General features: G+C 44.4%; 1 protein-coding gene across 3 annotated transcripts in view; it reads right to left on the reverse strand.

The window, feature by feature from the left end:
- DAB1 (DAB adaptor protein 1) overlaps window positions 1–21,631 on the reverse strand; it is a 539,237-nt gene that overhangs the window by 282,435 nt on the left and 235,171 nt on the right. For all 3 annotated transcript variants that reach the window (XM_068140690.1, XM_068140688.1, XM_068140689.1), the window contains exon 2: window positions 7,739–7,810. The gene's annotated coding sequence lies outside the window, so the exon portion shown is untranslated. The remainder of the gene's footprint in view (window positions 1–7,738; window positions 7,811–21,631) is intronic.

Consider the following 21,631-nt stretch of genomic DNA (forward strand, 5'->3'; position numbering starts at 1 on the left):
CCTGTTTGAACATAGTGGGATTTGTTAATTCTTTATGTTTTGTGAATTGTTTATGGCTGGTTTATGAAATACTTGGCAGGATGTACCACCTAAAGAATCCCAGCATAGTAGGTGTTGGAAAAGAACTCCCCCCACTACAGCAGGCTCACACAGAGCAGGTTGCACAGGAACATGTCTAGGAAGGTCTGGAATCTCTCCAGAGGAGACTCCACAACCTCTCTGCGCAGCCTGATCCAGGACTCCAGCACCCTCACAGCAAAGAAGTTTTTCCACATGTTCAGATGGAATCTCCTGGATTCCAGTTTGTGCCCATTGTCCCTTTTCCCGTTGCTGGGCACCACTGAAAAGAGTCTGGCCCCATCTTCTGGACTTCTGTTCCTTTTCTATTGATCAGACCCCTCTCAGGCTGCTCTTCTCCAGGCTAAACAAGCCCAGGACCTTCAGCCTTTCTTCATCACAGAGGTGCTCCTATTCTGCTTCATCTCAGCATCTCCAAATTGAAGGCAGCCTTGAAATGCAGCCCTCTTCTATGTGACATTTTTGAATTCCCAAAGGCTGGACTTCTGGTCATTTTTTAGGAAGCTTTTGGATGCCTGTTCATAAACTCCCTGCCTCTGCAGGCTCCCTCCCTATTCCTCATACCCAACAAGCTCGCTCGCTGAGTGGCACCGAGGTGGTTGGCACCGCAGCACTCACACCCTGCAAGGCACCGCTTTCCAGGCTTTGCTTTTTACAGCAGCCACTGGTAAATGAGGCTCGTGTGACAGACCACTGGCTGGATAATGAGTTCATTCTCCAGGCCCACCGAAAACAAGGTACTTTCCTGGCCCATCTGTTCATTGAGCTCCTCACGGCATGGCTCTGGGAATGCTGCTTCTGAAGAGAGCAGCGAACACCCAGCAGAGTGCTGATGTGCAGTAGAGCCTGGTTTGATGGCCTCTGGAACACACTCTGCAAAGCTTTCCTCAGCTGAGAAATGGAAAGAGACAAAGCACTGCAATTACATCAGAGCCATTGCTGGAAATTCTTAAACTGGAAGGATTAGGAAAAAAATAAATAAAAAGATCAGGGGCAAGAAAGCCTCCAGAAGGCTAAAATAAATCATCTAGCACAGAAGTGGCACAGGGAGAGCGCTCTTCTCTTCCTCAGCCACCTCTACTTCCTCCACATTTTCTAGCAAAAAAAAAAATATAGCTCCAGGAAAGTCACAGGTCTGTAAACAGAAGCAGTCAGAAAGTCAAAGTGAAGATCTAGAGAGACTAGAACAAGAAGTGACAGTTAAAACACCAAGCCAGGAAGCAGATCTAACCCTGACTGAAACTCTGACACACCTGACCTCAAAAAGAAAAGAGAAAAAAACCCAAACAAATAGTTAAAAGCTTAGACACCTTCGGCAAATATTTTTAGAGACAAGGAAACTGGTACCTTCTTCAGTTGGGAGAAGGGATGAGTAACAAGGGGTGGAGGGATGACACACCTGAGTGGCAAGTGGTTTAACAAAGACAGGGCAGGCTCTCTAGCACCCAGATCACAGGATGTTAGGGTTTGGAAGGGACCTCTGAAGATCTTTGAATCCATGCCCCCTGACAGAGCAGGACCATAGAATCCAGTGCAGGTAGCACAGGAATGCATCCAGATGGGTTTTGAAAGTCTCCAGAGAAGGAGATTCCACAACCTCCCTGGGGAGCCTGTTCCAGTGCTCTGTGACCCTGACAGTAAAGAAGTTCCTCCTCATGTTGAGGTGGAATCTTCTGTGCTGTAGTTTACAGCCATTGCCCCTTGTCCTATCACAGGGCACAAGTGAGCAGAGACTGTCCCTTTCTTCCTGACACCCAGCCCTCAGGTATTTACAGACATTGATTAGATCCCCTCTCAGTCTTCTCCTCTCCACACTAAAATCCCCACTCTCTCAGCCTTTCTTCTCAGTACCCCATCTTCTCAGTACCAAAATGTGGCAGCAGATGACTCTGACAAACATCAGGTTGCAAACTGCCCTTCCAAGATGTTGTGTGTGGCTTTAAACACACTGCCCTGCAGAACTCACTGCCATTTGATAGGAACCAGGTGCAGATGTAGTTGATTTATTAATGCATTGAGGCTGGTGAAGGTCAGGAGAACATCCTCACTCACATCCAATACAGCTTTTTAACGATGACCTGTCATGGTTAGGGGTGGGATATGTGCCAACTATTAGTAGATAGAGCTTGCTCCAGGTAAATCCTTCCACAGCTGCCTATTATCCTTTAGGACATTAGTTCTTCTGACACATGTAGCACTGTCCATACAGAAAGAGGGCCAAATATATCATAGGTGGAATCCAGTATGGGAAATCCTATTTGGTTGGGCAATTACATTACTGTCTTCTCCCTGACTGTACTAATGTCTGAGTTAAACAGTAATATCTCATGGCTGGAACCTTTCTTTAATTCATGCTGAAGAGCCCTCACACAGTCTGTGGCACTGAACAAAGTAGTAAATTCACCTTAACATCTTTATGCTTTTCCACAGTCTTTAAATCATTCATATCCCAGACTTTCTGTATGTTCTGGATCGGACAGAAATGTTTCCACCTCATAACTTTTCCATTAATGTTTTTGAGGAACGGACTCTTTAAAAGCTCAGTTCTTTAATCATTAGGAGGAAGAGCAATGCCCATGCTTCACTGCTGCAGAGTGAGCCTGAGAAGCCCCTGGCCTTTGAGCCATCTTGGAGTAAGGTCCTTCAAAATGCTGGCAGAAATCAGACCCTAAACACACCCCTAGTGAAGAGCCCACACTGCAAATGGATCCCTGGGAAGGTGCCGGCTCCCTCCCTCTGCTTGCTTGCATGGGAATGATTGCCCTCCCATTTGCCATGGCGTGTTCTTCTGTGAATGAAACACTGCCTTTTCTGGAAGTACTTGGGACATCCTTCCTCGGCGCACTTCTAGGGCTTGTTCTCAGCAGCAGGAAGGAGCTGGAGTCAGCATGGTCCTCACTGCAGGACTGCAATGCTGGGAAGGTTTATATGAACAAATGGAAGGACACACAAATGGAAGCTTTCAAGAACAGCTGACAGTGGCAAGGTCCACAAGGAAAATCATCTCATCTAAAGACTCCTGTACTCTATGTGCCTGGGAGAAGGGACTGCAACTCCAGCAGAGATGTCAACTGCTGATTGCTAACTTCTTCAAAATCCTCAAGGTTTCTTTGAGCCATACAGGGCTGTAGAGTCTTGTAGGACCAAGGGACACTTTGTTAAAAGCACAAAAACTTGCTTTTAATCAGCAAAATAATGCAAATACACACATAGCACAGTGGCACGCTGCTCCTCTCTGGGTTGTTTCCTTAGATACTCCTCATTTCTGGCTTGAGGCCAGTCTCTCAAACACCTCAATGCCAGGTGTTACCACAGGTTTCTCCCTATTTCTGAAACTGCTCTGAGACTGATTGTCCTCCTGCACTGGTCTCCAGTTGCCCTCTTCCCAGCTGCTCACAGCTGCTGCCTCCAGCCTCTGACCTTTTGATGGCTACTTGGGAAATCCCAGATTCAGTAGGAGACTTTTTAAAGCAAACAGTTTACATATGATTAATTCTTCCTGTCGACCTCAAACCCCTCCCCTTCCTGATTAACAAAGGTCACTGAATCTCAAAAGTTTATTACAAACAATTCAAACACACTACAGCTCCTCTCTACGAAATGAAGCAAAAGCAAAACCATTTTTGTATGGAGAATGTGGCTGAAGAAAAGGCAAGAAGCCAGCCAGATGCAAACTGAATAACCGAAGGAAGAGCAACTGCGTGTTATCAACATCAGCAACTTGCTCTTATAAAATGAAGAGGGACAGCAGGGCAGGACCTCTTGCCACAATGATCCCCAGGGCTCACCAATCACAGAGGGGAAAAAAAAAAAAAAAAAAAAGGATTAATAAAGAAAAATATTTCTCTGCTAACAGCAAGTGCTGCCCAGAGCTCCTGTTGGAGCCACTTGGCAGCAGGATATTCTCTGCACGCTTCGAGGTTGCGTTTTTCCTTCATACATGTCAAAACGTTTTGCCAAGGTATGACACAACATTATCTTCTTTTTACAGACAAGGGAACTGAGAGGCAGCGACAGGAAGTTATTTTCTCAAGATGAGATAGTGGGTCACCAGCAAAGTTAGAGCCACGGTTCTTAACCAGCCCAGCATCTGTGCCACCCTCCACAGAGGGACACAGACAAGGTTTAATAGCTGCACCATTGCAGGTGCCTGTGCCTCAGAGCATGCCAGCATGTTTCACTGGTGACAAACTGTGACACTGTCAAATAAAGCTCAGCACCTAGGGCTTTCCAGCTGGGCTGGCATACCAAAATGCCATGGTGGCACAGAGCCTGTCCTCCCACAGAGCAGAGGCCCCTTTCACGGCTCTTGGGGACCAGCAAATGGAGCAGCAACTTCCTTTGCTGAGAGAAGCATATGAAAATATTAAGAGGAAATCCTCAATCATCTTCCCTCACGTTCCCATCATACCTTTCTCTATTAGACAGCTGTGACATTGCTAACCTGCCTGATCCATAATTCATAACTATTATCCATGCTCAATAATTACAATGTTAATATTTTGGTAATTTCCAAGTACCTTTCTCTGGCAGAGTTCACTCTGTAGCACTGCTAAGGCACAGTTTCAAATTCAAGTGTTTACGAACAAAATTATTCTCCCTCCTCTTTCTTCCCCCCCCACTTCCAACCCCTCTCCAAGTTAAGCCTTCAAAATGTTTTCCAAACACTGGGGAAAAGAGGAGTTTTAAGAGGAAATCTCATTACTTTAAGGCCAAATTTAAAAAATATGAAAGGCATAATGCCCGATCTATCAATCAAAGCCAATTCTGCAGTACAGACACACTGAAAGCCCTTCACTTTCTAATCACTAATAGGTAACACTATCAAATTCAGCCCTACACTCTATTAGAATGGCAGTAGAAAAGCACTTAGTGTAATATCCAAAGACAGCTTACCCAGTACCACTCACTTGGCTCAACGACAAGCCCAAAGATGTTAATTATTTGAAAGCTTCCTTAGACAATGTGCTTTACCAATATGCTCAGAAAAATGAAAATATCTAAACAGAAATTTTGGAGATAAAAAAATAATAATAAAAAAAAAATCAGAGTATCCCACTTGTGTTCAGTCACAGGATTGTTCCTTTTTCACAGTGTTGGCATTGATTTGTGACTTACCCATGGCTGTTTTCCTGTCCTGGCTGCAGAGCCCATCATCTCCCAGTTGTGAACGACAGCAATCACTTCCATCCCTATGTACACTTCCATCTGACCACATTCACTTCAGGCCTGTTTGTAGCAGGGATTTTTCTGTACTATTCTCCTATTTCACCTATTTTTTTCCAGTCTCCTAAGCACCACACACGTACAGTGCAGTGGGGCAGTGATGAAGTCTCCACTCTCTCAGCTGGGGCTTGTTCCTTTGACCTCCTCCAAGGGATGGACACACTGTCACCAGGTCCAGTGCTCATGTCCTCTCTTTTCCTATTATTGCCAACCTCAAACTTAAGTTTTTCTAAGACTTTCCTGCTTTCTAGAGTAAGTGTCACTGGCAGCACATTGCAGAAAACCCCCAGAGCTTCAGCAGGACCGCCCACCTGCAGGCTGCAGCAGAGCTTCAGTGCAGGGATGTAGCAAACATCGAGTTTACAGGTATACAGAGACACTGCACGCTGGTGACAAGTAGTACAAAGGCTTATTTGATGTGGAGACAGAACGACTGCATTGCTCATGTCAAAAAAAAAAACAGATCAGTGGGAAGGTAACAACAGCCCATTCTGCATGCTACACACTCAGCATAAAACACCAAAACCACTCCTTATGTTTCCTGCGCTCTTTTAGCCTGGTTTCCCAGAAAAAAAACCCTACTACAAGAGACCTGCAATTGTTCTGTCAGTCATTGCTTCCCCAAATAATTTTTGAACCTGTTGGCTGCTCTCAGGTTTGACAGATAGGCAGAGGTCTCAAAAGGGATTACATTCCTACCAGATGCGTGAAAATAATGGAGACTCAAAGTAGTGCCTTGACTGAGCTCACCTCTGAGCTGTGCCTTACCCTGCTCCGTACCTCAGGGGTACCAATTAGACCACAAGCCAGAGCAGCTCTGTGGATAAGGGAACAGCTGGGGAAATGCTTACATACATCATCAGACAATGCACACAGGAAAAAAAATAAGTGTTGTGAACACTCCAACCATAGGACACGCTGAGATGAGAACTCCTGCCTCCTCAGATCCATCACCCTCCCAGCACAGAAATCCAGAGGAGAATCCGGAAGCGTCAGTGACAGCAGCCGGCTTTGGTATCTTCAGTGCTCACTTTGTTCCCAGAACCAAAATCACTTGTGACATTTGAAGGTTCCCATGTGATGTCAGTGCTAATGCCCCATGGACTGCCCTGTTTCTCCAAGGCACTGCAATAAATGGCATTACCTTCATTGACCTCCCCTGCCTGCCCTCTTGGAGCTGCAAGCAATGCATCCCCTGACCTACTAAAGCACAGGTACATTCTCCTGATGGCAGCACTGTTGTCATATAGATGTTTGAATCACCCCCAGCGTAGGTTCCAGGACAAGATGTAAGCAGGTGAACACATTTATTACGTTATACGGCAAAGTTATATAATCTATCAGAAGGCACAGGTGTCACATCTTAATTGCTTATTTTCTACTGGCATGCATGTAATTAAGGCATAAAATAGGCTAAAATAACAAAACAATATTTTAACACATCCAACCAAATTCTCCCTGATTTCTCTCCTTCAGTTACAAGATGTTTACATTCTTTCCTGAGTCACAGACTATACATAGCCTTCTCTAATTTGAGCAAAGGCAAATCTTCCCCACAGCCTTCCAAAGCTATCCAAACCCAGCCTTCTCCTATGCAATACAAAACACAACAGAGCAGCCTTGCCTGGCAAAGACTAAGATTTCTGTTTGTTTTTAGGGGGATGTGTATGACAGGCAAGTTACAGGACTCTCATTCTAATAGCCAATGCTGATAATTAAAACTGGTTTGGAAAATCTGCAGCTAGCATATAAATCACCCCACTATATGCTATAAATAAGAGACAGATACTGAATTGAATAGCTCCCATTTGTCAACTGAATGAAGAGATTTGATTGTGCCTTTTTGAATAATAAATCCAGGCATACCTAGCAGGGCACCGAGAGTTGCTCCAAGTGTCTCTTTTATCAAACAACAATGATTATATTATACGGTTGGCATTATGGGGAATCATCCATTTCTCTTGTTTTCTCATTTATTGCTGACATCCTCCCTCCCAGACAAAACATTCTGCTCTGTACAGCGCGTGCTCACATGAAGATCTCAGGAGTGAGGCAGGAGCAAACATTCCTGAGTCTCCTAAGGCAACATACACCTACTAGGTCTTACCACAGAGCAGAAGAGAGATTCATAAGGAAACTGAGCTGTAGCAGCCTGGATACACAGGCATTTCTCCCTATCCTTTTCCCATTGCACTTCCAAAGAACACTGAAAATGCACCAGCCTGAGACAGAGGAGAGTCACATAGTTCTTATTTGCAATGGGTGTCCATTTACAGAAAACAAGGCAGAGAAACCAAGTTAAATTCTTCAAGGTTATCTGACAACAGCACTGAACAAGGGACACCCCAAAAGGCACACACCCACAAACAACAGATTGGTAATAACAATAGTAATAACATCATCAACAACAACAACATCAATAATATAACATTACCTGACTCCTGGGTGGAAAGCTCTTTTCAACCATGAACACTAGATCCCACTCACAGGCACCATGTCTTTCTCACTGAAAACAAACAAACAACCCTAATTAGGCAGTGGCATTTATTAACACTAGATCCCACTCACAGCAAGCAAAAAGAACCCAAACAAAAAAATGGGCATCAAATAAGAAATGGCATTTATTAATGCTAAGTTCTTGCACATTGCACACACACTCATAAGAAAAAAAAAAAAAAAAGAAGAAAAAAAAGAAGATTTAGGCTTCTCTGTCACACAAAGGCTGCAGGAGGTTAATTGAGTTCACTGTAGAGGTATCATTACCTCTATAACATATCTAAGGAAGAAAAGCACTGTGGTTGGGTTATGAAGACAAATTAATTTTACTCCTTTAAAACTATTTGTTGATTTTTTTTCTTTTGCCCTCTAATAGGATGATGATTTCTCTTGCTTTGCCCCCCAAAACCCACTGCAGCTGAACAAGGACCTCTCACAGCATCCCCTCGACCAGTGGGTTTCACACCTTCCTGTGCACAGATGCTCTCATCCCACCCACCAGTAGACATGACAGGCAGGTGAGCCATGACCTCTGGCAACTGTTCCTGTTTTCCCAAAGGAAAAACATCCTTGGGACTCACCATGGGATTTAGTGGAGATTTTGTTCTCCCCTGTTGGGAGTGTCTGCTGGCTAGAAACCAGGGAAACAAGCCCAAAGGGCTGCAGAAAGCTTCCTTGGGACTGTGTCTTTTTTCTTCTGCTAGGACTTAAAGGGGAGAGCACGGAAGAAGGGAGAAATCCCCCTCATCCTCCCTCTTCCAAAATGGCAGCAACTGCCTGTGGTCCTTTCAATATCAGTGACACAAACAGCATCCTTCCTGTGGCCTGCTCCTCACCTGCCCAGGCTAGTAAAGCTGTAACCCATGTGTACTTATTTTAGCTACAATAACTGTAAATTGGGATGATTTTATTATTTTGGGATTATGTTTGCCAATAAAAAAGACAAGACAGTGCTAGGCTGAAAGAATTTGATGGCTACACATCGATTTTGAAATCCTGCTTGTGCTGCCTGCATCCTGAAGTACTCACCTTGCAGTCTGCCCTCCCTTGATTGCTTGAGTTCCTGAGACTAAGTAATGTTCTAGGCACTGCAAGTCAGGCCATGGCTTACATGTCACTAGCTCTACACAAACTTTACTGTCCCTGTTTAGTGCCCAATGGTGACACAAAAGCTACCGCAAAGCAATTCACTACACACAAACACAAATAGTGCTTTCTTCCCTAAAGCAAGCAGATGGGACTCAGCACAAAGAGCATAAACCACCACATAAACAAAATCCCAGAATCCCAGCATGGTGGGCATTGGAAGGGATTTCTGAAGAGGTCTGAAGAACAGATCACCCCGAAGAAAATCACCCAGGAACATCTCCAGGCAGGTTTTGATTTTCTCCAGAGACAAGAGACTCCAAAACCTCTCTGAGCAGCCTGTTCCAGCGCTCTGCCACCCTCAACAAAAAGGTTTTGTTTTCTTATGCTGCTCAGATGACCTGATGTTGAAATTAAGGTGTACAAATCCAAGACAAAGATTTCTGATACGACAGTCAGTGATGTCATACCTGTACCAAGTAGAGAGGTAATTCACTGTCTGCCTTTAAAAAGAACTAATTCCCTCCCTGACACAGCAATAAGCCACTGTAGACAGCCCATTTGCAGGGGATTACATGGCACTTCTCAGGTAGTTAAAGTCACTGAGCCTTTTGACCTTGCGCCTCCTAACACCGCTGGAGGCATAATCACATAGAGATGCACTGCTTACCATGTGTGTCTTACCGCTTAAATAACACCCAGCCACCAGCAGCCCGAGCTGGGGACCTCAGGCTCATTTTCTATGCTTTATTATGAGAAAACAACACGAGTGTTATAAACAGTGCTATTAATTAGTTCATTATATCATTTCAGAGATGGACTACACAGACTAAGAAGCACTAGGAGAAGCCTGTGCCAGGCTAGGATGAAGGCATTTCCCAGGTCACTGCTTTAAGCACAGATATTTCATGCTACCTTGCGTGCTTACACAAGCCAAGTAAATCTTGGCACGTTGCTGTCTTGAAGCGACTTGAGCTACACGTCTCGCCAGATGAGATCCAGGTTTGCTCACTGTCATAATGTTCAGCATCATAATGAACATCAGGCAAGGTGAAAATCGCTATCAAGAGCATTTCTAAGAGCTAAAAAGGTAACACCTCAATTGGAAATCAATAGATGCTTTAAGTATTGATTAGCAGAAGAGGAATCTTCAGGGTTTTGCCTCTGCCAAGTGAACAGTGTTATGGGTTGAGCTGAAGACCACTGCAACACCCTGCTTTTACCACTTGTTTGTTGAACGATTGCCTAACTCTGCCACAAGCAAGTGCAGCTGGGTAGAGCAACCAGGAACATGGTAAGCCAGATGTCAGCACTGATTTTTTTTCCACAATCTCTTACTTTTTGAAGTTGTGCTTGCCTTTGCCTCCTGAAGACAAATAGCAAAGATCAGAAGAAAACAGAACCAAGAAGCACCACCTTGAAGGAAGATGGCCTTTGGTGCAGGCATGGATAGGTGTACACCTGATGATGGAGCACAGAGCAAAGATTTTGAGCTTGCTCACCACATGGCAGCCCAGATCTCATCTCTGCAATGCAATGCAATGCAATGCACAGGCCTGCTTACTATCCTGCATGTAGAACTGCACAAAGGCAACCTAATGCTCTCGACAGGCAAGTGCTCTGCTCTGTGGTGGGGATGTATCTCCTTGGGTCAGTCCTAGGTGAAGGGCAGCTTCAGAGTATGTCATCACACACTGTGTATCTGCTCAGAGCAAGCTTTTCAGACTCACTGATGAATGAAATTTGGCTTTTTTCACAGCTATGTCTCATTGTTTTATTCCTCCAGCCTACAAGGAAGCAGGTCTTTCTGTGCACAACATCAAATAGGCACTTGACCCTACGTGACCAATTCCTCCTCCTCCTTATTACACACCAAAAAAAACCCAGAGTGTTTGCTAAGTTTCTCAGGTGAAAAGGGGCAAAAATGTTTGTTGGTCTGCATTCCTTTAACTTTGCATGATTAAATACATCCTGCTTCTGTTCTTCCACTTTATCCCCCGGGGAAATTTATCATCAAAATTATTGTACATCATTCATTACTCTAGCCTCATTTAAAACCTTGCCCTACTTATTATTTAGGCTGCATTAAAAAAAAAAGAAGTAAACGTTGCTTTGTATAGTATTTCCTATAATAGTCTCAATCATTACATTTAAAAGATTGCTGTAAGGCAGCTTAGCATGCATTAGAGAAACACAAAGTGGAATCCCATAGTTAAGTGTTACAGTCCTTATTCAGCTTTTGTTTCTCAAAACATAGCAATGCAACCTTTCAATTCCTTAAAAAGCTCTCAGTGCTAATTAGCAACGTTCAGGACCTCAGTCTCTGCCTCCAAAAGGGACATCTAGTAGATCTGCTCTGGTTTAAATGGTAGTGGGGACAGGCAGGGAGCCAGGGAGGGAAGGAAGGCAGGAGGCTCCAGCAATCCAGAGCAGTGGAGGTCGTCTAACTGAGTGGTGCAGGGAGCTGTGGCAGACAGAGCACACAAATCACACATTTGTAACCCTTATTCCAAATTTCTGGTTTGGATAAAGAGACAGACACAGCCAGTTCAAAGAAACACAGTGTCTACATGGAGGGTGAAAATCTGACTTAAATACCAGTAGTTTAGAAAATTGTTCATGCAGAAGGGTGAAGCCTCTAAAATTTGTGTTCCTGCACTACCAGGACTATCCTGATGCAGAGTACCAGTTAATGCTGTTTGTGTTCATCTAACCCTTCTGTACTTCCAAAAAATGATCATTAATAGCAGCCTGAAGTCACTGGTACAGTATATCCTGAGATGCAGACCCTCCTGGCGAGGCTGCCAGAGAGAAGTCATCTCCCACTAGCAGCCCCAGCAAGATCTTCTACACAACTTGCAGACCTGGACTAGTTTATTTCTAGTTTGACTGGAAGTAATCCAAAAGGAAATCATGGGGTGGGAAAACACCATCCATGAACATTAAACATTTTCTGCATGTTGCATCACAGAGTCATTTTGGTTGGAAAAAGAACTTCAAGATCCTTAAGTCCAACCATTATCCAACGCTACCAAGTCTGGTACTAAAATATGTCTCCCAGCAGCACATCTCTGTGTCTCCTAAACACCTCCAGGGAATAGGTGATTCAACCAGCTCCCTGGGGAGCCTACTCCAGTGTTTGAGAGAACTCTTTCAGTGAAAAAGTTTCTTCTAGTATCAAGCCTAATCCACTCCTATTGCCACTTGAGCCATCACATATATTTTGGATTGTTTAGTTTGTTCTGAGTTTCCTCATTGCCTTCCCTGGACTTGATCATCCTTAGTGGCTTTTTGCTACCCACAAACCTGGCAAACATTTTGCTTCTTCTCCACCCCAAATGTAGGACTCAGGAGCATACACCCTGATGTAGGACTCAGGAGCATACAAATAACCCCTGGTTTAACCATCTGCAGTGATGAAAATTGCCCAGTTACAGCCAAGCTCCATTTCAGGTTTTGACTCAAAACTGTACTTTCCCCTTTCAGCCACCTCCCTTGTCTTTTTGACTGTTTTCTGCCAGAGGCCTTGGTAAAAACCTTTCAGTATCATAAATAAATGAGATAAGCCAGTTCCTCTCTCTTCCTTTCGTATTGACAAGTTCAAAGACTTCTAAGAGATTAAGAGTAAAATACTGTATGTGACCTGCTGGGTCATCAAGCCTGGGCTTTTCCTATCACTTCCAGCCACATCCTACAGTACCTTTCTACTGGATAAGCCTGATCTTATCGGCATCTCCCAAATGTTTTCTTTTTTTCTTATCATTTGAACCAGTTTACCAGGTACAAATGAAAGGCTTAGTGGTCTGTAACTCCCTGGATCACTTTCTTTCTGGTGTCACAAGACTGGCATTTTGTCCTTTCAGCAGAGATTCTCACCACCCACAGCCAGGGAAGGAAAGTGAGGTAAGTCTTGGTGGAGAAGGAGAGGGAAAGGGGGCAAGAAGGGGAGAGGAAAGCAAGGGAAAAGAACAGGACAGAGGTGCTAATGTTCACACAAGGTGCACTGCCAACTCTAGCAAATGCAATGCACTGACAATAAGGTGAAAAGAGGAAAATTCCTATTTTCTGAGACAGGGAGGTCAAGGTAGAGATCAATATTTTCCTTGAGTATTATTTTATGATTAGACTTAATGGATAAAACTATACTATTTTCTTTCTTATTTTTACCCCTAATGGCATGGATTCAGAGTTAATAATGAAAAATATGCAGCGTCCTGCTACCTGCCATTCACAAATCACAGCTTTTGCAGGAGCCTGGTCAGCAGAGGCTGTTTCCTATCTGTTCTGAGGAGTGTCTGTGAGCTTCCTCTGACTGGAGGGACTGTGCTCATTAGCTGTGCCATGCTCCTGAGGGGCAAATTACCGTACAGGAACCTCACAGCTGCCCCAATGCCCAGCTCTGTGGGCCACCAGCTGCTCAGTTGATACAGATGCACAGAGGCAATCTCCCTGCCTCTCAATAAAATACATTAGGAAAATCCATAATGCTAAAACATACCTGCCACCAGAAAAGGGGCTTCCATAGGAAAGAAATATTTTGTGTGTGCTCTCCCCAGTAGCCATTTCAAACACATTGATAAGCTGCAGACTTGTAGCTTGCTGCAAAGAGCAGCAGAGATCTCACCCAAAGGGGACATCACTCTGGCTGGGGGCGAGGAGAGGTCAAACGTCACCACAGTGCTTTGGTCATGGGCAATTTCCAGCGTGTCTGAGCTGTGGTCCATTAACCCATGTGCTGCACAAACACACCAGCCTATAATGCTCACATGAGAGGGGGCAGCTTGACCCCTTCCCCTACTCTATAACAGCCCCAAGCCTCTTCTTACATACAGCAAATATTTAAATCTGACATCAGTTCACCTCCTGATGTTGAGCCACAAGAACACTTTGGTGCAACTAAAATATCTGCCCAAAGCAGGTTCCTGGAGCAACCATGAAAGCATGCTGGGGTGCACAGGGCTTGAAGTGGGGAGTGCTCACTAGTGTATCACAAATGAGCAAGAGAATGAACCTGAGCAGATCCTCCACACTCAGAGTGGAAGAAACTTGTGGAGTTTAATTTTTTCTTTTACACACTAATTCTGTACCTTGCAATGCAATCTTCTCTTTCAGGGGGGGGAAAAAAAAAAAAGTATTCTGTTTTCTGCAATAAATTAGCACTGTCCTCTGCTTTCAAAACCAAGACCATCTATATTTAAATGTTCTGAAACATAGATAATCCTTTACATAGTCTTTTAAACCACAAAAAGATGAACTTACAAAAAGCTTGCAACTTAACATGACCACAGCTACCACATGACAGACACAAGGTACAGCTGGTGTTTTGGAACTGCCAGGAAAACACACCAACATTTTGCTGTATGGGTCCACAAACCCAGCACAGGTCCCCACCACAGCAAGCTGCAAACCCTCCTGCATGCAGAAGCTGCTTCCTCTTGGGCAAGGAATTCTGGTGCCTCCAGTCATTGGGGCAAATTTCTTACAACACAGTGGAGCAGGTATTTCCCTGCAGCCCAAGGAGAGGACCACAGCAGAGCAGATATCTGCACTGCAGACTCCACACTGCAGCAGTAGCATCTCTCCTGAAGGAACACAGCCTGAGAGCCCACACTGGACAATGTTTACCCTGAAGTCCTGCAGCCCATGGAAGGGTCCATGACAGGGCAAGGGAAAAGTGTGAGGAGGAAGAAGTGTCAGAGGGGATCTCATAGACTAATCACAACCCCCCCATATTCCCATCCATCCCATGCTGCTTGACAGGGAGGAGGTAGTGATGTTGGGAATGAAGTGGTGAAGCTGAGTCTGGAAAGAAGTGGGGAGGAGATGTTTTAGAGAGATTTTTTCTTTCTCCCCATCCTACTCTATTTTTAAGTGGCAATCAATTTTCCTCAAGCCAAGTCTGTTTTGCCCATGACAGTAACAGTGAGTGATCTTCCTATCTTCATCTCAACCCGTGAGCTTCTCCCTCCATTCTGTTGAGGAGAGAGAGCGACAGTGGCTGAGTGGGCATCTGGTAGCTGGCTGAGGTCAACCCACCACACTCGTCCACTGTCATCCATTCCCTGGCAAGCACGTCTTTCCTTCCAAGAGTTTATTTGGACAAGCTTGCTGTTAAACCAGCCATGGAGTGCTAAGTGACTTGTGCAAGACCTTCAGATGGTGTTTGAAGAGCATGACAGGGCAATGGCCACAGGCAGAGATCCTGATAACCACAGTTACAACACTGCTGCCCCATAACTGGAAGCTCTATAGGGACTAAGTCCAGATAAGACAAAAATTGATCCCAGCATGCGACCCTGTCAGTCCAGACTCCATCATTTATTTAGGTGGTGTTCTTATCTTCCAGGCTACGGCTCATACATTTATATTCTTAAATTCTTTATGAGCAGCAGGATCAACACCTCTTTCATCAGGCTGGAAGTAAGGCTGATCCTCACTAGTTCTGATCTGTTCCCAGAACCACAAAGCTTTTAATAATTATATTATGAGTTGTAGTTTTCCCCAAAGAGAAAGCTGCAGCTTTTCCTGTGGTACAGCCTGCAAAAACTTCAGCCTGTTTGTATCCCACCATTCCTCCATGAGAACCTTAACATCTTCATCTACTTCCTGGCCCCAAAATGACTTTCCATCAGCAGGAAGAAACTACAGATACTCGTGGATGGTTGTGGGATTATGAGGTGGTTGTCAGTACGTGAGTCACAAGATCACATACCTCCTACATTCCAAACCAACTGTCAGGTTGGCAAGTCTTCTTTGTTCAAGACCATCCAAAAGAACAGATTTTAAACATTGAAAGCTGTCCCACGTGTGGCACCAAAAAGGACCAGCAAGAGACTGACTTGCCAGGGTACGTCTGCAGACAGTCAGGGCCCGGCTTTCCTCCAGCCCTACATTCATTACCACCCAGGCAAGAATAGGATCTCAGTCAAGTCTTCCGCCCATAGATTTGCCCCCAGCTGTCAATCCACATCTGGCCAGTCTTTCTGAACTTGTTTCCCAGATGCTTTTGGCAGTGACTGCCCTTTCTCAGCATTTCATGCCAGCAGCACCCCTCTGTTAAGCGTAAGAGAGTCTGAGGAGGTTATGTCAAGGGGTGCTGAACAGGAGTTGGCTCTTGCTTCTGTTGGCTCCCCTTCAAGGCTGAGCAATCCCATCCTGATGTCAGCCCACTTGCACCTTAAGGAGGGGCTACTGCCAGGCAGGCAGATCATGCTGGGCTCCTTGTCATCTACAGTGCTACCCCAAAACCACAGATTAGGCCTCAGACTGTAACGTAAGTGTTTCCCCCATGGTAATACTCTTAAATCCGAGGAGATAGAACAGTTCTCAAAATCCCATTTTGGGTAACAACCATGCAGAGGTCAAGGCTGTGGACCTCACCTTCTGTGCCAGATCCCCTCTCCCTAGGGAATATTTACTACATTAGACCTGGGCAGATTCCATTCCCACCCACTGCTGAGTCCCTCTCTTGCAGATGTGTGAGCTTCATGCAGCTAAAACTTACCTGGCAACATCCACCACCACCACCTTGTGTCCGGTGGGTTTCAAACTATGTGTGAGTGCTTGTACTCTGATGAAAATAATTAAAACTGATTATCTCATCATGTCATTGGCAATGGAAAGAAAGGCTGATTTTGACTTTAAGTAGTTGGATCTAATTCTCTGTCACAAGTTCACTGTCACTTTCCCCTCCTCAGCCCTTTGTGGTCTCTTATCTGTTAAAAATGAAAGGCTTTGAACAGGAACGGGTGAGGGTCATCTCTGCCTACACTTCCATTCCACAGCCAGTGTTGTAGAACAAATACTGATGAGGATCATGATGATAATGAGGAAAATAATAATGAGCATTGATCTCGATGGAGATGCTCCTCCATTCTACCAGGCCACTGAGATGAGAATCAGGAATCCCCTGACATAAAGGATGTGTCACACTGAAGTTTAATTAACAGCAAAGCACAACCCAAATGACATATTCTTCCCCCTCACACACTCGATTTTCATAACTGACTTTTCACAACAAAACTCCAGGGGACACTTGGAAATGCAGAAGAAAGTAAAAACTTCTGCCTGTTACACTGAGAGAGTCACTCATCCATGATTCCTCTCCGGTTTTCTACATCTTGAGCAACTTCAGTGCAGTCCATGGAGAGACATCAATACAGATGAGAGGAGAATTAGGTCCAGTGTGCTTCAGGAAGACACACTTGGCACGTTATATTTCACAGCTTCTCGTGCTAATGGCCATACAGCAGCCCCTGATAATGGTGCCATCAGTGCCTGTCAGCTCAACATGCACCAACCACTGCTCTTTGCTGCTAAAAAAAGGAGAGTGCTTGCGCCCAGTCACAACACTTTGCACTTCTCCAGCACCATCTCCTAGCACTTTCTCAACACAAACAAATTAACCTAGGTGAACTGCTCAGGAGAGCGCCATTAGAGAAGCAGCATGAGGCCTTGCTTGCAGAGTCAGCTCCATTAGGCATCAAACCACTCTCCTGCAGTGGAGATGGGCTTGCTCCAACACCACACACCCAATCCTCCTACTACTTGCTGCTACCTTGGCTTTGACATAACCATGCAGAAACTCCACACCAAACAACTGCTCACTGCTGAAAATATTTATTCCATCGAATGGCTCAGGTTGGAAGAGACCTCAGAGAACATCCACTCTAACCTGCCCACCACGGGCAGGGACCTCTCAACTGGACTTGGCTGCTTAAGGCCTCATCCAGCCTGGCCTTGAACACCCCCAGGGAGGAGGCATCCACAACCTCTCTGGGCAGCCTATTACAGAGTCCCACTACTCTCATACTGAATATTCATATCCATGGGTTTTAAATTGCTTTTTAGCCAGATTTTTATCTCAGTCTAGGTCCCCATGAATGTGATTGGTGGAATAGGAAAGCCAAACCAAGAGGGGTGGGAAAGCTAGGACCTCCCCTGCTTTGCAGCAAGGAGGATTTATACTGGAGTCAGTCATGACACTACGGCATAAGGAGCTCTGCACATTTATAAGGTTGCTCCTAGCTCCCATCAGGATCAGAAGAAATCAGTGCTTGAGGGAAGCTCATGTAGCTGTAAATAATGAAGAAACAGAGTTTGGTATGGAAATATTTACTTTTCAGACAGGATTTTTGATATTGGTGTTTCTATAATATAAATAATTTTATCTTGCTTTCAAGAGCCAGACACTGAAAAGCTTTTTAACCCCAATAAATGCAAAATAGGTTTTGATTGACATACCCCTCTATGACTGCTCATCCATTGATACCACAGGCATGTGGGTTCCCTTTCTGTCAAGACTTAAGAGATCTGTCTATGAAAGAGATGAACGTGTACAATTCTTTAAAAGACTTTACCATGAAGTAGTTGATGCATTTTATGAACTAAGTAGGAGGAAGAAAGGACTATCTCAAGCAATTCTTTGTATTTATATCCATTACATATTAACTCATTACACATTGATCATGGAAAGAATCAATTGCTCAGATTCAATCAAGCTCCTACAGGATAAGGTCATAGACTGGTGCTATTAACTGTGATCAGCCACTTAAGAAGAGGAAAGCAGCAGAACAGTTCAAAAGCCAGGTACATCTTCCATTGATAACCCATCCCATAAACATTCTCAATGGAAAAGTTCACACAAAAAAGCTGAACACCACAGCTGAATTCAGAATGCAGCTGCAGCACTGCAAAGGAGACAGGTAACAGGCGAGCGTCAGGGTACCATCCCATGCTATAACCCAGCCAGCTCTCCTCTCCATCTCCCCAATAAGGAACAGCCATTCATGATACGAGGAGGTGCAGCTGATGAAGCCAAGAGGATGAGGCTGCACAACTCGTCCCTATGCTCTGCATGTGTGGAAGCAACCCTTACTGGCAGAAACCAGCACTGGGCAGCAAGGAAGTTTTGATCCTATCTCTGGTAGAAATAAATAATCATGCTTTAAAACAAAAAAAAAACCCCAATGATAAATAAAAGGCTGAGTTTGGATAAAATCCAAGGAAGCCAATTTTGCAAATCATAACTCAGGCAGCTCACACTGCTGTAAGACAGGGATCTGTAATGTAATTGAAGTGAATAGTTTGAAGTGCACTGCTATTAGGGAATCAAAGCTCCTGTGCCTCAGCTTCAACATCTGTGAAACAGAAGTAAGTGTTTACCCACCTCACAGAGATAATAGAGTAGTTACATTGGTACTGAAATCTGATCCTGTAAAAAGCGCTGTGGTCTGAAAGTGCTAAATATTATTATTAGGTGCATGTTTTGGTACTCCAAAAATACAACTCATTCAAGCTCCTCTATTTCTTTGACACTTGTAACAGGCTTCCAATGTGACTTAAAACCCCTGCTCAAAAAATAAATATCAGAATAATGAGCTTTCCTTATTTAATTCACCAAATCGGCACAATAAGCTCATGTTTAAACAAAAAATGAAAAGGAAACTTGCTGCTGTGCCAGAACAGCAGCACAATCAATTTTAATTAGCATTGCTCATTGTGGGAAATGATAAGGTATCAGTCATAGTAATTGGTGGTGTTGACAATTAGTCAAAGTCATTAACATCTCAAGACCCAGGACAAAAAAAAAAAAAAATAGCTTGCTGAATTTTAAATATCTGGAGAAGGCTCACTTCAAAATTCTTATTTTTTTTTCAGTCTGAAAACATTGCTTAGATTCATTATTTGTTAGTTTTCCATCAGAGCACAAGAGCTGCAATAACACAACCAGCCCGAAAGTCACCGCAGCTTGATCAATAGGAGTTTTCCAAAGAGCTGCAGCAAGCAGGGTCCCCTCCTCTCCTCTCCTGCTGGAGAGCACTGTCACATCCAAGCTTTCTACCTCTGTTCCTTTGTTTCCCTTTGCCTGTTCTGCATGCTCATTCCAGATCCTATCCCAGCAGAGTCATGCAAGACCAAATGGATCAGGAAATGCTTTCAGCTTGAAGCTGGAGCAATTCCAAACCCCACACAGTCCCATGCAAGAGGGTAAGCCCTCACAGACACAGAGCTGGGGTTGATGCTGGCCATACAGGCAGAAGCAACAGCTACTTGCAGGTATCATCTGGACCACATCTTTTAATGACCAATATAAGCAATTGCTCATGCTTCTTGGAAGCTCAGATGTGAGTTTATAAAGATGTGTAGGGCAGTATGGGAAGGATGGAGCCAGACTCTGCTTAGTGATGTCTAGTGACGGGACAAGTGGCACTGGGTGCAAGCTGGAGCAGATGTGGTTCCACATGAACATAAGGAAAAACTTCTTCACTGTGAGGGTGCCAGAGCCCTGAAGCAGGCTGCCCAGAGAGGTGGTGGAGTCTGCTTCTCTGGAGACGTTCCAAACCGGCCTGGATGCATTCCTGTGTGGCCTGCCCTGGGTGATCCTGCTCTGCCAGGGGGGTTGGACTGGATGATGTCTAGAGGTCCCTTCCACCCCCTTACACTCAGTGATTCTATGATGTCAAAGTCTGCAAGTCACCAAACACAATATAGGGTACTTAAAGGCTTTGACCTGGTCTCACTTACACCTGGACAACCACCATGACCTTCCTGTCTGTGTGTGCAATCTGAATTATGCCAACAGAGGATCTGTGCTGGCAAAGCAGGTCAGTGATTATACTGATTACAAACCAGTAAACAGCCCACATGGATGGCTCAGATTAGGATTGACACAAAGCTTTCTCATGTTTCAGTTAATGTGTTAATGTGTGAACATCAGGTTATTCTGCTGACCACCAAACCCACAAAGCCTCCATGAAGTGGCAGATGGCTACTTGTACAACCATGTTTAGTTCAGAATAACTGAAGACACCTGGTAAGTAGGTGCCTGAGAAAAGAAGATGACCCACCACAAATGGTTGCATATGGCTCGCTTATGGACACAAAGGATGCTAAAAAAGGCAGAACAAGACTACCACCAATTGAACCAAAAGCATTTAGTTAATCCCAAGACCTCCTGACCATCCACCCTTGGAAGAAACAAATGATGGAAATGATGACAACTGTTTTCTGCTAGAGGAGGTTCAGTGAAAATTCAATTTATTCCACCTCCCACACCCTTCTGTACCTTTACTGTAAATAAAGATGTACACAAGTCTGCAATAGCCATCCTTCTGGTGTAAGTAGGTGTTACAGTTAAAAATAGCAGAGCTGACATGTATTACTCATTTGGCCTTCCACTCACTTTAATGTGTTTATTTGTATGGAAATTAAGCCAGGTAAAAATACCACCCCCATTCCTACCACGTGTACCTCTTACTCAGCCACACCGATTCTTCTGACCCTGGGCAATTACCACTCCCATTCAGGCACAGCCTTTCAAGCAACAGAGGCTGCCACAAAGGAATAAATCCTGCCTGCCAGATACTGTCGAGCAGCACCACTGGCTACCTGTCAGAGAACACAGTCTTGAAAGGAACTCCCCCTAAACCCAACTGAGATTCAAAGCAAAGGAACTCTGATTTAAATTCTCCCCTCCCCAGCCTTGCCACTGCCTCCGCAAGATAAACACCATTTTCAAGGTCAATTTCCTATGACCACTTCCTTCATTTCTCATCATTTTCTGTCCAACTTCATAGATTACCACTTAAAATTGATTTATTCTTTCCCTTTCTAGCATTACTTTGCACTTCATTTAAAAGGATGGGGGTGGATTTTTATTTCCCCCCCACACCTCTGTTCAGTACAACAGTGCTGTCATAAGCCGAGGAAGCTCAGCTGGGTTTCAATTGAGTCAAATGAGTGC

This window comes from Melanerpes formicivorus, unplaced genomic scaffold, assembly GCF_026170545.1.
Source record: "Melanerpes formicivorus ecotype bairdi unplaced genomic scaffold, bMelFor1.0.p_v2 SCAF_7, whole genome shotgun sequence".
NCBI classification, from domain to species: domain Eukaryota; kingdom Metazoa; phylum Chordata; class Aves; order Piciformes; family Picidae; genus Melanerpes; species Melanerpes formicivorus.